General features: G+C 36.2%; 1 long non-coding RNA gene across 1 annotated transcript in view; it reads left to right on the plus strand.

Annotated features, from left to right (window-relative positions):
* The window catches only part of LOC135745658 (uncharacterized), a 35649-nt gene extending 19887 nt beyond the window's left edge, over window positions 1-15762 (plus strand). Inside the window, exon 3 of the long non-coding RNA XR_010531316.2 lies at window positions 15210-15762. This is a non-coding gene — a long non-coding RNA (uncharacterized lncRNA). The remainder of the gene's footprint in view (window positions 1-15209) is intronic.
* The last annotated feature ends 225 nt before the right edge of the window (window positions 15763-15987 follow it).

Genomic DNA, 15987 nt, shown 5'->3' on the forward strand with positions numbered 1-15987 from the left:
TAACTATTCTGAATGTTTATAACGATGTATCACTAGACAATAAGATTGTGAAAGCAGACAGTTCATTGTGTGTAAACTGTGAATGAATAATATCTGACCAGAATCTCATTCAGCTACTGGAATCATTCATATATGTGTGGGCCAGTGGGTGTCACTTGGCGGACACAGACAGACAGGCTGGTTGTGATGTCATGAAATAGCAAAGACCTGACTCGAATATTAATTAGGTTAATATAGATGGTATACTGTATGTGATTTATGCTGAGGTTAATGTGGTTACAACCACTGGGTGATGGAAAGAGAAACAGCCAATACACAAAATATCTCTAAAATGAGAAAGAGTTAAGGTCGTCACACACCGGACGCACAACTCAGCACCGCGCTGCGTCGAGTCGCGTCTGGGACAACTCAGAGGTATCGTAGAACCGGAAGTGCACATTACATAGCACAAGCTCAGTCAGATAGCGTCTACTTCAAAATGCTAAATATATGTTAGCAGCCAATGTTAATCATAAATGATTTGGGACAAATATGATGTTATTTAATGTTAAACTATGTGAGTGGCGTTATGTGGGGCGACAGGAATTTGAGCAACTTCCTGAGTCGTAGCTGGGCGCCGGGGGCAGGCGGCACTGTCGGCGCCGGTTTGCGTGCACTCATAGAAAACAATGTGTTTGATTTTTTTCAAAACGGCGCGTCTGGTGTGCGACCCCCTTTACAAATAAGACTTTGCCTCCTTAGACAAAATGTCTCTTTGAAGTTGAAAAAAGCATTGGATAAAAACATTGCTAAAGTGTAAAACGGAAATGTACAAATATATTCAGTATAGAAATCTGAGATTATAGACTTTATTGAAAATTTTAAAAAAGTTGGAGTCCAGGAACGTAAATGTTTTGTATGCGTTATGTTGAATGTTGGGGTATAGTCATTTACATTGTATTTATTTATCAATTAAATATTAAGCATCTTACATTCTGTCACAAAAAATATGATTACGATTACCATTTTGAAATTTTGCCCCAACATTTTAAATATAAACATACAGTATATGACACAAAGTGATATAAAAATGTTAATTTAAAATTTTCATTGCAATAATAATTTTGTATCTCTTATTAGATATTAGTAGTCCCATGGTGAGCAAGTCAGAGGTGACATTTGCATTTCTGCATTGGGCAGATGCTTTTATTTAAAGCGATTTACATTGTATTCAGTCTATAAATTTTATCTTGGATCCCTGGGATCAAACCCGTAATCATTATGTTGCTTAGCAAACAAACTGTACAATTATTAAAGGGATACTTCAGCCAAAAATTATATTATAAAACGGCTCGCTCTGGTTCTTCATTCTGATGACGCGTTCTAAGCCGTGATAAAATACCCCGGTAAACGGTTCAGACCGTATTACGTAAGTATCACTGCGCCACTGTTGCTTCGTACTGATTTATGAAAATAAACAACAGTGTCTTTAATCATTTTTAAATTTTTCTACATTTGCACAATTATGGCGATATCCAGATAAATGTCATAGATAGTGTTAAGTCATTTCGTCAATAAAGAGAAAACGTTCTCTGAGTTGTTTTTGTCTTAAATTGATATTTCCGCTATTATCCACTAGATGGCAATCTTACCCAACTTAAACACTGACGCATTCACTCGACACAACAGCGTTGTAGTGGATTTAGCGTGATGTGTAAGTTTTGATGGCTCTGAATCTGATCTCTTACAAAAGTTCTTCACAAAAATGGAATTATCTCCGCTTTTAGCTGAAAATTTGAGAGGTGATAACTGATAAGAGAACAAATGAAGGTAGGATGAAATGTTTTTTTGTTTGTTTTTGTTTCAAAGCGGATGGTCTGTTCTTTCATTTGATATTTTATGTTTATTTAAAGAAGAAAATTTTTTCTGTAAGGCATTAAACTAAAACTGGCTGGCAACTTTAAAAAAAACGCTGACGGGGAAAGAGTTCAGAATGCTTCCAAGCATATTTGATCATCACTTCAACAGTTGCACAATATAAATGTTAATGTATAAATTAGATGAATGTTGATTTATAAAATAAACACCACAGTCTTAAATCATATTTTCATTGTGTCTTTGCTGCGTCTGTGTTGGTTGTGAACTGCGCTCTGTTGCAGCCACTCTTGATTCTGAGGAACTACTTTGTTTGGTGGAAGACTTATATTTGTACTAATATAATTACAACTTATTTGTGTTTTATTTTATAAAATCCTGCTATGTACATGAAGTAACCGTTTTATAAAAGCAATAAGTCCCGCGAAACAGTGGGTTTACAGTGCATTTCATAATCGCGTCGTGCCTAACAACGCCCCTTAGCTGTTATAAAATGCACTGGTAACCCACTGTTTCTTGGGGCTTATTGCTTTAATAAACCCATGATTTACTCCCCCTTAAGCCGTCCAAGATGCATATGTCCATAATATTTCAGTTATTTTATAAATAATATGGGGTCCACCTTCTTCAAGTCCAAAAAATGTGCAACCATCCTTCACAAAATAATCCAGCCAGCTCCAGGGGGATAAACAAAGGCCTTTTAAAGGTAATCCATTCAGTGCTGTTGTAGAAATATGTTCAGAAGAGCGCATCAGCGTAGTGTACGCACTTTTCTTAGTGATGTTTGACAAATGCAGCAGCAAAGAACCCTCGGCAAACTGCGTACACTCTCACCGTGTGAAACACCCATAAGATGGCGGTGTTACCGGAAGCTAGTTATTTTCGTTCGTAAAGTTTTAAAAATAGATATTTCTATGACAAACCTGCAAGGATTACCCTCAGAAGCCCTTTGTTTATCCACCTAGAACCGTTTGGTTCTTTTGTGATGGATGGATGCACATTTTTTGAACTTGAAGGAGTAGACCCGTAACTTTACATTTACAAATGTGATTGTCTGAAAAATGACAGACATATGCATCTCAAACGGCTTGAGGGTGAGTAAATCATGGGTTAATTATAATTTTTGGTCGAAACTATCCCTTTAAGTACACTCTAAAAAAATCCTTGTTGCACATTTTTTTAAGGTGCATTGCATTACTTTTATGAGGATCTTTTGACAGAAATGCAATATAATATACATAACTATATTATCAGGTTTGTATAAAGACCCTACATAATGAACTGTATTGTTTTTATTATCTTAGAATGAGACGTTCTCTCAGACGACGACATATTTGTCCTGTGTGTTTTGAAATTGAGGGGTGAGCTGTTGCTTGCAATTCGCAACCTCACCACTAGATGCCGCTAAAATTTACTCACACCACATTTGAGTTTAATCAACTTGAATTTATAATAAATTTCAGCTTTCTTGACTCGTGAGGAGTTCCAATAAAGTTGAATTAGCTTAAGTTATTTCAACTTTATTTTTTTATATTTTTTAGCCACTCATTACTAAGAAAGTTAAACTTAAAAAAAGTGCAACAATGATTTTTTACATTGTACTTTAGGTATCTATAATGTCGATCTCATTTTGTCTGATGTTGTGCTTGTAAGTTGTCTGTCCTTTGGTTTTGTTGGATGCAGATATATCAGATGTCTGTAGAGGTATTGACTCTTGTCCAATGGGATTAGTTACTTTAATTGGTACTCTTTTAAATGTAAATGTTAAGTTAAAAACATAAAATGTTACGAATTGAAGTAATATTTTAAGATGATCCAATTCTTCACTTTTTTCAGTGCTGTTGGTTAGTAGCAGATCGGGGCGCTTACTGTACATTTTTCAGTAAATGACATGAAGGTTATTGTCAAGTCTTGTATAATCTCTCTCACCTACATACTGTACAATAGGGATTGACATGACTTGGCACCCTGAACACATCGGCACGTGTGCTTTTGGGGTGGAGGTGATTGCATTGTTGATCCTGTCAGACTCGTGAATGTGTCCTGTTTCTGACTGACATTTCCAACAAAACAGTATGCCTGGGATTAAACAACCATGTCCACTTGAGGGAAAAAGAAATAAGAAATGAGCATCGCCTATTTGCATAATACAATCAAGATATATCAGTCGTCGCAGGCAAACCTACCCAATTCCTATTCGCATATTCCTCTGAGCTACCCCCTGACCCTTGAATAACACATTTCGATTCTACAGTTGTTTGTGTAGATATGTTTGGGGATTCTCAGTGGATCGTCGCGTGGAAATGTGTGCACAGAAGCAAAGGATTGTTATTGATTTGGTTAAATCTTTTATTTGAAGATTACAAGTGAGATGAATGTAAAAATGTGTATATTTTTCCAAGCAAATGACTTCTGTTCTCCTGTGCAGACGGGTCATGTTTTGACAAAACACTGCTGCAGAACGTAGCCGTCTTGATGTCATTCATGGTGCTAGATTTGGCCAGATTGCCCACCAGCTGGGAAGAGATGGCACGGCGTTATGTGTTTCCACAGTGCTTCGTATTGCTTCAGCGCTTCGACTTGATTTTTGTCGCAATCGAAGCAATTTCCCTCCGCTTCATATAGCTGCTTCTTGCCCCCATTAGATCATCTACATTATGATGCCCGCCTCTTTCTGGAACAAACATAAAGAATAACAGCGGTGGAAATGTTCATCTTGTCATTCGGTGGATCTGTTTTGCTTGTGAGTCCTGGCCTATGGCACCTTTGTAGTTGATTCCTCGCTTGTTTAAACATGTTTGTCAGTTCTTGTAAAACTGCAAATGAAGCCGCCCTGGTTTGATTCAAGTGTTAATTGGCTTCAGATGCAGATTGGCTGCCACTTGTTGTGTCTCTTGTAAGCGTCATCATTATAGAGATGCTCACCCGCTGGGCCGCTCGGAAAGTGAGGCGAATGCGGGTTTCGAAATGAAACAATGGTTCGAAACCAGGTGCGCTATTTCCTTAATCACACCAGGATATGTATCTGTCTGGAAGATACTGTTAGATTTATTTTCCACCTGTCAGTCGTCCTATGAAGTTTATGCACAGTATATCTGCTCAATGAAATGAGAAAGATCAAGCACTCGAGTCGAGCAACTGATCCTGTGCCTCATTTCAGCACAACAGTTATTAGCTGTGCATGGTTTATATAAATGTTATTGTACAGATAAACTGCTCTTACTGTTTGGGATCTGACTATAAAATTGTTGTATAATACTGAATGTGAATTCCTTTGATTATTCTGTTATTGCTCTTCAACTATCTCTATTAAAGAGCTATTTGTACAATTGAATGGACGTATTTGGTGTGAATTGGTAGAAAAAAGCAATTTTCTAGTCTATTCTCCGCAGCGGTCATTTTCCGTCTGATAAATGGAAAGTATTGTGGAGAAAATAGTCCACCGAATGGCCATCAGTGATTAAACTGTTTTAGATGATTTTTTAGGAGGGTTGTAGTCTGTAGCGGTAGTCTGGGTTTGTAGCAATGCTTTTGTTTTCCTTTAGAGGGCGCTGGTTTGCTTACTTCAATTTTATTATTTTTGTCAAGAGCAATGCTATTTTCTTTTGCTATTTTGTCAAAATGTTGTCTGTCAGTTTTAGAAAAGTTACTCAGTATAAGCTTGTAGCTTGGCAAGTAGTTTAAAATTAATTTATCATGGTCACAATATATCAGGCTTTCAGATTATAAAAAAATATATATATATATTTTACTATAAAGAAAACCAGTGCTGGGGAAAGTTACTTTTAAAAGGAATGCATTACAATATTAAGTTCCTCCCCAAAAAGTAACTTATTGCATTACTTAGTTATAGGGCTGGGCGATATGACCCAAAAAATTATCGAGAAAATGTTTTCCATATCACTCGATATCGATAATTATCATGATAAATAACAAATCTTTACTCCTGTCAAATTTAAAGGCAGATTTTTGCTCCTGAATGAAAATTGTAAAAAACAGACAGTTAATAATGGTTTTAAACTACTTTTTATTCAGAACATGACAAATACAAATACTAAAATCTTGTTTTAATGCATCTGTATTAAATGTAAATCTATTTGTTATGAAATCAACACATTTCTGACACAAAAGCAGCAGACTACTGTCACTTTAGGACCCAAGACAGACTGCTTTAAGTTTCAATATACTGAGTAACAGCTGTTTATGTTCACTTAAACAAGAAAGAAAACTTAGTTCAGTGATCACGCGTGTGTTATACATATACGAGCTATACACGCTGATAAATGGATGTCAAGGGTGTCACTTTGCTGTGGGAGCGCACATACGCAAACACTATATTCACTGCAGTGGTGGATCTGCTGCTTTTCCTCAGTTTCCTGAATTTGTGAATGTCCTGTAAATATACTTTTAAAGCTGTGCGGAGTGTGCGTGCGCAAGGTGGATGCTGAATGAAAGTACAGTATACTGCACCTATTGTGTCTGCTGTGTTTGACGAACCCTGTTTGCGCGTCCAACATTACACACAAGAAAATGTTTCCGCGCATTTGGATTCCGTGATTCCGTCCGCGTTATCCGCATCGCGAAAATCATAGGTCTCTACTAATAAATGAATAACTTGCCTCATCTTCCACTCCTTCAAGTCTAACTGACACTGTGATTGTAAACCAAGAGCGCGTGCCGCATCCGGAAGTGCTTGCGCAACATTACGCACAGTGCGTAAACATTATCGATCACTTATCGAGCTGTCCTTATCGTTTTATCGAAAAAGATTATATCGGTAAAATTATCGTTATCGAATTATCGCCCAGCACTACTTAGTTACTTTTCATGGAAAGTAATGCTTACATTTCTTTTAAGTTACTTTGCGTTATTTTTTCTTACTTGGCTTAGGCTTGATCTCTTTCAGGTGCTTTTTATGACTGAGAAGTTCTGCATTCAGAAATTTCATATTTCTATTGCAAAAATGTTAAGGTCTGGCCTGCCATCTCCGTTTCTGACACAAACTGTTCCCGCTCAGGTGCGCACTTATAACTAGAGCTGCAACTATCGACTATTTTTTCAACCGATTAATCTATCGATTATTTTTTCGATTAATCGAATAGTCTAATGATTTTTTTATACATATAATTCCCCAACAAATAATAAATGTAACATCTGCCATTAACGCCAACATTTTATTTAAGAATTTTCTTAATTAAACAAACACACAAACCAAAATTTTCAACATGAAAAATAAAGTGGCAGTGCCACTTTAAAAGAGGCATTATTCACCTTAAACAATAAAATAGGCATATATTAATATTTTAAACATTAGTTTATGATTAGTACATGCATTAACTCAGCATTAGTTCAGACTGAAGTAAAAATAAGTTCATTGTGATTCATGAACCCTTATATAAAATGTAATGGTTATATTATTACTGTTAATATTATTACTATTAGTAGTACTGCATTCTCATTTAACTTTAACATTTAACTTTTCTTAAGTTCCGGGTAAAAAACAAGTTCAGTTAGTATGATATTCTAATATTTTATAAACAGCGTTTAAGCTGCTGTTACTTTAAATAAACGCATGTCAGGAATACCTTACAAGACGAGCTTCTGTAAAATCTGCGCACATATTCGCAAAAAAGACGTTCATTGGGAACTCCGCACTGCCAGCTGGCTTTCAGTGCACGCGGGCACATGCCTATCAGTTCTCAATGTGACAGTAACTTATTATTTCATAACTTCTTAATATAAAAACATGTCCTGCTCTTTATTTACTGTTTCAACATACTGCCCAGAAGCGATGCAATGTCGCGTCTGTCAGGCGTCTCGCAGCTCGTATTAAACGAAGATGTAAACACAGCTGTATTAAGCACAATATGCATTGATTCTATTGTTGTATAAAAACTTACTGTAATAGTTCAAATTCTTACGCTGACGTCTCGTCATTTTGAGGTCGGAGAGCTCCAGGTTTTCTTCTTTTAAGATGATCATACACGGGTGTTGCGCTGCTGTGGTATGCCATTTCAGTTTTACACAGTATGTGTTTTATTTGGTCTCTGCTTAAAGTATTCCCACACTTTTGATCGCGTTCTGTCTGTTTGGTATAACACTTGTATCACCCGGTCAGAGCTGAAGCCGCCTTCATTTCAAAATGTAAACAGTGCGACGCATCGACGCATTTCCGGCAAATCGACGTAATTACGTAATCGACGTAATCGACTACGTCGACGCGTCGTTCCAGCCCTACTTAAAACATTCTTAAATCAAGATGGTGAGCAAAATGAACTGAGCAAAGCAAAAAACAAGTCTGATTTTTAGACAAAAAATATCAAATTTAAGTGTAGGAATATTTAAGTGTGCCTAAAATATGTAAAAAAAAATCTGCCTATGGGGTAAGATTTTTTTTAACTTTTTCTTACACACTTAATTCAAGAAAAAATGTCTTACCCCATTAGCAAATTTCTTTGCTTTTTTTAATACAATCTGGCTTAATTACAATGGAAATGTGTGTTATTTTAGCAATATTATTAATTTATGAAACAATATCAAATAAAGTAACAACTTACACATGCATCCCGTTCTTCGTTCGCCATGCTTGATTGATAACGTAAAGCTTAATTTCTGTTGTAATTAAGCCAGATGGTGTGCAAAGCTGAGCTCCGTTAGTGCTGCGCTTTTGGCGCGTTATGATTGGTTGCATGGTAAGCCTGAATCTGATTGGCTAAAGAGTACGAGTGACCCATGTTGGAGAAGCGCGCTGGCAGGAAAGTCTAAAAAAACCAAACACACGAATCCAAAGCTATTCATACACGAAAAAGACGATTCGCACATTCACAGTCACAATAAGCTTGTGAAATTTAAACATTCAAAACTTTTCATGCACAGTTGTACATTTGTGAATTGTGTTTTTCGTTTGTACTTTATGAAACACATTCAGATGTATTTTATGAATATGTATTTTTATTTTGTGCATGTGAATTGGTTTTTGTGTAATATATATATATATATATATATATATATATATATATATATATATATATATATATATATATATATATATATATATATATATATATATATATATATATATATATTTGGTTACATGCATTTCAATTTGGCTACACGTGTGTGCATCGTGTTTTTGTGTGATTTATTATTAAGATCATTCTGGCTCCATACATACACTGCAAAAATAATTTTTCACTTTTTTTCTTTTGAGCATTTTTCTCGACAAATCACTTTTAGACCAAAAATATCAAATTTAAGTGATTTTGTGCATAAAACAAGCAACAAAAATCTGCCAATGGGGTAAGCAAAAAAAACTTTAAAAAAGTAAAAAAAAACATTTTTCTTAAACACTAAATTCAAGAAAAATCCTAGAAAAATGTGCTTACCCCATTGGGAGATTTTTTTGCTTGTTTTATTCCCAAAATCACTAAAAACTAGACTCATTTTCTTGGGTTGTTTTGCTCATCAGGAAAAAGCATCTTAATTTAAGAATTTTTAGATATTTCTACTGAAAACAAGACAAAAATAATAAGAAATGTTTTTCTTGAAAATAATTTTTTTGCAGTGTATTCACTTAAATTTGATATTGTTTGTCTAAAAACTAGACTTATTTTCTCAGGTCATTTTGCTTATTAAGAAAATGCATCTTGATTTAAAAAAATTTACATATTTGAAAAAAACCTTAACTGCAAAAAATGATTACTGCAGATTTTTTTGCTTGTTTTAAGCACAATATTTTTTGTCTATAAACTAGACTTATTTTCTTAGGTCATTTTGCTCATCAAGAAAAAGCATCTTAATTTAAGAAATTTTAAATATTTCTACTGAAAACAAGACAAAAATACTAAGTAAGAAAGTCATTTTTTGCAATGCATAAAATAATAAAAAAAAGCTGGTGAATTGTTACATTGAGTAACATTTACATTTAGGTGCTGCTTTTTTCCAAAACAAATCTTAGAAAGTGAAGAAAACAGTTTATGCATGAACCATTTAAATAAAGCGATTGAGTATAAAGAAATGTGTTGGATTATTGCCTCACTCAACTAAACACAATTCACATTGCATTCAGTGTTTGTCTTCAATGATGTTTGTTGGAAAAAGCACCTTCTTACTTAAAAGCCAAACTATTTTGATAACAGCTAAACTACTAACTGGTTTATTACACACCATGAACACAGACACCTCTACGAACCACGGGTTTTGGTAATCAACACATCTTTCTTGTTTCCTCACATCTTGCACATCTTGTTTCCTCAGATCCTTGTGAGCGGATGCGTTTCCCAGGGACGCTTCTCACCCTGAAAGTCCACTGTCTTCTTCCCTCTTCTGTTTGTGGTAAGCTACGAGCGTCTGGCAGTCATAAGGAAACATCCCACAACAGACTGCACAGTAATTACACAATGAAAACTAATCAACTGGAACATTGCACCTTAATTAGCTGACCAAAATGATGGGAGAACACAGAGTCGATGTGCCCGAGGGGTCACGTTCTGTAAAAGTCCTATTGCTTTGATTCAAATCGTGTTTGTTTTTTCTTCGCTCTCGAAACCGGACCGGATGAGGCATGAAGGACCAGCTGAAGAAAGTTCCCATTAGGGAGATGGAGATTTTTAGGGTTGGCTGACGGTACGGCTGGGCGAGCACTCGGTGTTGCCTCCCCGAATGCAAATGGCGACGTGGCGAGGTCAGCTAATCCATTCTAATCAACTTTCCTGCAGCACTTTAGGAATTCATTAGTAAACAACTGGAGGGTTAAAGCATCCAGACGACGGCAAAACAGCCCTGATTATCATTCACAGGGATTTGCTGTGGACACTCCTGTTAGGTGTGAGATAAAGTGCTTGATTAAGACATAGCCAAAGGGTCTCCTCTATTCCACAAGGGGAACTGGATTTTCACTTGTGTCACAGCCGTAAAGTCGACACATTGTCATGAAAGACGTGTCTTTCAAAATCACATCAGGACAAATACGCATCAGCGCTTTGAATGATGGGTTCAATGTTTTCGAGGGCCTCGATAGCCCCGGGGTCACTGTGAGAGAATTTCACACCCCTTGATGGAACTGTCAGTTTCCTTATCAGACCAGTTGCTGCATCTTACATTTCTTCTCTGATAGCATAAATCTTTTATGATTTGCAAATGCAACACTATTTTAACACTATGAAAATTTAGCAAAAAATTATAGTCTGCTTTTGTTAAAATAAAAAATTTAGGTAAAGATATCTAGTGAATTAATATTATTAGGATCTTAAAGTGACGTTGAGTCAGTTCTTTCAGCTGGAATGCATTAAAATGATAAATCATGTTTTTCATTGTATGCCATCACATAGTTAACTTTAGCTTTAAATAAGGTTGCCAAATTCAGTTGAAAGAGTTTATGATAAAAGAGACTCTTATTACACATGAGATTAAGCAAGTATCTGTCAAACGCGAGCATCTCTTTTATCATAAACCCCTTCAAAGCGTCTGCAGCAGGCTCGTATTTTGACATGACATATGATGCACGTAAGTTTACATGACGCGCCGAACACATATTTTGACATGACGTATGATGCACGTAAGTTTACATGACGCGCCGAACACATATTTTGACATGACGTATGATGCACGTAAGTTTACATGACGCGCCGAACACATATTTTGACATGACGTATGATGCACGTAAGTTTACATGACGCGCCGAACACATATTTTGACATGACGTATGATGCACGTAAGTTTACATGACGCGCCGAACACATATTTTGACATGACGTATGATGCACGTAAGTTTACATGACGCGCCGAACACATATTTTGACATGACGTGTGATGCACGTAAGTTTACATGACGCGGCGAACACATATTTTGACATGACGTGTGATGCACGTAAGTTTACATGACGCGCCGAACACATATTTTGACATGACGTGTGATGCACGTTAGTTTACATGACGCGCCGAACACATATTTTGACATGACGTATGATGCACGTAAGTTTACATGACGCGCTGAACACATATTTTGACATGACTTATGATGCACGTAAGTTTACATGACGCGCCGAACACATATTTTGACATGACGTATGATGCACGTAAGTTTACATGACGCGCCGAACACATATTTTGACATGACGTATGATGCACGTAAGTTTACATGACGCGCCGAACACATATTTTGACATGACGTATGATGCACGTAAGTTTACATGACGCGCCGAACACATATTTTGACATGACGTATGATGCACGTAAGTTTACATGACGCGCCGAACACATATTTTGACATGACGTATGATGCACGTAAGTTTACATGACGCGCCGAACACATATTTTGACATGATGAGCCACACACATGATGGGCTACATACATGTTGTGATGAGCTTCGCATCGAGAAGTCACCGGCCGCCACTGGATTTAAATAACTTATTTTATTTATTTGCCTTTTTTTAATCATTTAAATTTGGCTGTTTTTCATACCACATTTTTCTGTTGTGTCTCAAACTAAGAAACATTTAATATCGGACTTTACACAAACCTTTAATTTCCAACATGGAATATTTTCAAAATTCCCGAGCTTTGCAACCCTTGCTAACCTTGTAAGCCCCATCCTCATATGAATTTGTGACTCTCCCTCCTAAAACATTCCTGAGGTTTTTGCCATCAAGGGTCGCCGTACATTTATCTACTCCCTGAATTTCAATTATTCTAGACATTGATAAAAACACACTCGGGGTTTGTAGCAGCCGTCGTGCAAGTGCCAATAAATCCTGTGATTATTAATAACGATTTTTCCAGAGCATTGATTTGTTGCCGTCTTGTTATTTCATATTAGGATGGAGACGAGCTTTGATATGTATGTGTGACCCTGGAGAGTGAGAAAACTTTTCAAAGTTAAAGTCACAAGGCTTAGAATAAATGAAACCAGATTAGCAGGCTGACACGTGTTGACGACTCGTATTAATACTTTAAGACGACAGAATTACAGAATATGAAAGGTGTTGCAGAGAAAAAACATATACTGTAGTATGCTTCATGCACACCTCCAGTGTTTTGCTGTAGACCATGAGTATTAAAAGTGCATGACCTTGAATCACAGAAATGGTGTATTATGAATACTCAATTATTCAACTGTATTTAACGACACTGGTGTATAATCTTTTTTATTAAATACCTTCGGGATGATGTATTTTTCTCTTGCGCTCTTAATATTAAATCCTGGTTCCTCCGTAAAGAGCTCTGGTGTATTTTGTAAGGAGTGGATTAACGTCGACTAAAATAAATGTAGTTTTCTTTGTAACTCTGTTTGAATTTATAGCAGGATGTTGTTATATAATGGATTGCAGTTATGCTCAAAAAAAGGATTTGCTGTCGGATTAACATATGCATGTAAAGTTTTTTTAGAGAAACCATGCTATTACCATGGTATGTGTTAAAAACGCGCTACTTTTACATACCCATGTCATCCAAGATATTTGTGTCTCTATTTCTTCAGTCAAAAAGAAATTACTTTTCTTTGAGGAAAACATTTCAGGTTTTTTCTCCATATAGTGGACTTCAACTGAGCCCAACGGATTAAAGGTCCAAATTGCAGTTTCAATGCAGCTTCAGAGGCCTCCAAAGATCCTAACCATGGCATAAGGGTCTTATCTAGTCAAACAATCGTAGTTTTTGCCAAAAATATAAAAATATGTACTTTTTAACTTCTCGTCTTACACTAGCCCTTGGGTATGCACCCATGACCTTACGTATGAGGTAATCACACCAAAGGTCACGCATATAGTCATGAAATTTTTTTATTTTTTTTATTTGTGTTCATGGCACGAAATTTAGCTTTTTTTCGTGCCTTTAGCACAAATGTCTTTTTCCATTTATTTCTATAAATAGTTTTTCGTGTCTGTGGCACGACTTTTCATTTGCATCTTGTCATTTTACGTATTGTTTTCATTTTTTTTTTACTATTGTCGCTTGGGGTTGGGGTTAGAATCACTTTCTGTTACATTTTTAAACATCCAAACCCCTAATCTAACCCCAACCCCAGGCGAGAATAGTTTTAAAAGCGTAGAAACCAATACATAAAATTACATCCTAACCCAAACCCCAAATCTAACCCTAATCCCAAGTGACAATGATTAAAAATAGGGGGAAAAATTAGAAAACAATACTTAAAATGAAACGAAAAAGAAAGTGATGCCACGGACATGAAAAACTATTAATAGAAGTTTGTGCTGAAGGCATGAGAAAAAGCTGAATTTCGTGCCTTGGACACAAATAAATTAATCACATTTTCTGTGACTATTACACAACTTGCCAAAAATGATAACTGTTTCACTAGATAAGACCTTTATGCCTTGCTTCAGATCGTTTAGAGCACTTTGAAGCTGTAATTTAGACCTTTAAATCATTGAGCTCACTTGAAGTCCACTATATGGAAAAAAAACTATATGGATACTGCCTACCAGCGGTCTGCGCGTGTTTGCAGGGCGACGCAGACGACGACGCAAAAGTATAAATGAAAACTGACACGGAACCTACGCCATCGCACCTACGTTGTAGGACCTATGCACAAATGTAACAAGCCCTTTAGGGGTTGCCATAATAGCTGATTCAAACGCAGTAATTATTTTTAATGATTTTTTTAAAATAAGCAAATCATTTCAAAAGCTCATGTGTTATTTACTGCATACAGTAATAATATTTTCATAAAACAAAAACAATACTGAAAACATGTAATAGTAGTTTAATATGTTTATTATGGTTTGTTTAAATAACTTACAATGTGTTGAATGAGAAGCATAAGTTACTGCTGCTGTTGGATCGCGTGAAGCTTGATGTGTCGCCATAAAAACTTAGCAAGTCGATTAAAAATTGCAGTTTAAAAAAAAACTCACACCAGAGGGACAGTTGTGACATTTTAAACCATCAACTTAAAAAGGTTAAAAACAAGAAGTCTCTGTATATTCCATGTATTAAACACTCGACTGACTGTCCCACTGTGTAGATACTGGTTGTCGTGTTGCGCATTGAAGACCCGTCACCCCTGAGGAACAACATGAAACGATTGAATATATCTTCATATGATGTATCAGGACACTTCTTAATATCATCCTCACACCGGCTCATACATGAAATTATGGCCGTAATCATCATGGAAAGTTCCGGTTCAGTAACAGTACGTGCCGGAAGTCACGCCCATAATTTGTGCAAAGCATCATGGGGTGTAGGAATTGTGTGGATAGTACAAATCCTGAAAACTATACAATGGTATTTTTGTATAAGTGTAGTATGGTATGACAGCAATAAAATTACTGTCAAACTCCTGCATGATTTCTCCTGACAATGCTGATACTGTAATCTGTCTCCATCTCTAAAGGTGAGCTGTCATCTAGTCTGGTTGAGTCCAGGAGAACAGGACCGCATGACGTTCACTTCACCCGAGAGAACAACATCTCCGAAGCTCCTTCTTTCCATGCCATCATTTCACCGGATGCCAGCTTGATTTCACTTTCTGCTTCGTGACATTTGGCTGACTGAGTTGAGTTGAGATGTCATAGACAGGCAGTGGCAGGTGAGGCTGAGGGAGAACAAGAACTGTCATCTTTCTGGTTATCACAGCAGTGTGCAGATTTCCAAATGCCTTCTTTTCAAACAGCAAAGTACGTATTAACTGTAATGGTGTGACATAGCAGTTTGGAGCTGCTTTTCTGTCCTGTGGGTCTCTGGCTCTCACATTCTCAGTAAGATCTCAGAAATGCAACTTGAAAGACAAATGGACTTTGACATTTAACATGAAAAACAAAAAAATGCTGTCAGAATTGTATCCTCTGGAAAAGTATATTTGACTTGAGTGAAGCAACAGCGCGACCCCCTCCATGCTTTATAATCACTCCACTTCGGGCTTTCTGTTCCCCTGCTGTTTGCTCACGGGTGAGAGAAACCTGGCTCTGATTTGTGCTTAAATTTAAATTAGTTTTTGTAATATGAACTGGTGTAGACACTATAAATATATATATATACACACATATATATATATATATACATACATATATATATATATATATATATATATATATGTATATATATATATATATATATATGTATATATATATATGTATATATATATATATATATATATATATATATATATATAT

This window comes from Paramisgurnus dabryanus, chromosome 16, assembly GCF_030506205.2.
Source record: "Paramisgurnus dabryanus chromosome 16, PD_genome_1.1, whole genome shotgun sequence".
NCBI classification, from domain to species: domain Eukaryota; kingdom Metazoa; phylum Chordata; class Actinopteri; order Cypriniformes; family Cobitidae; genus Paramisgurnus; species Paramisgurnus dabryanus.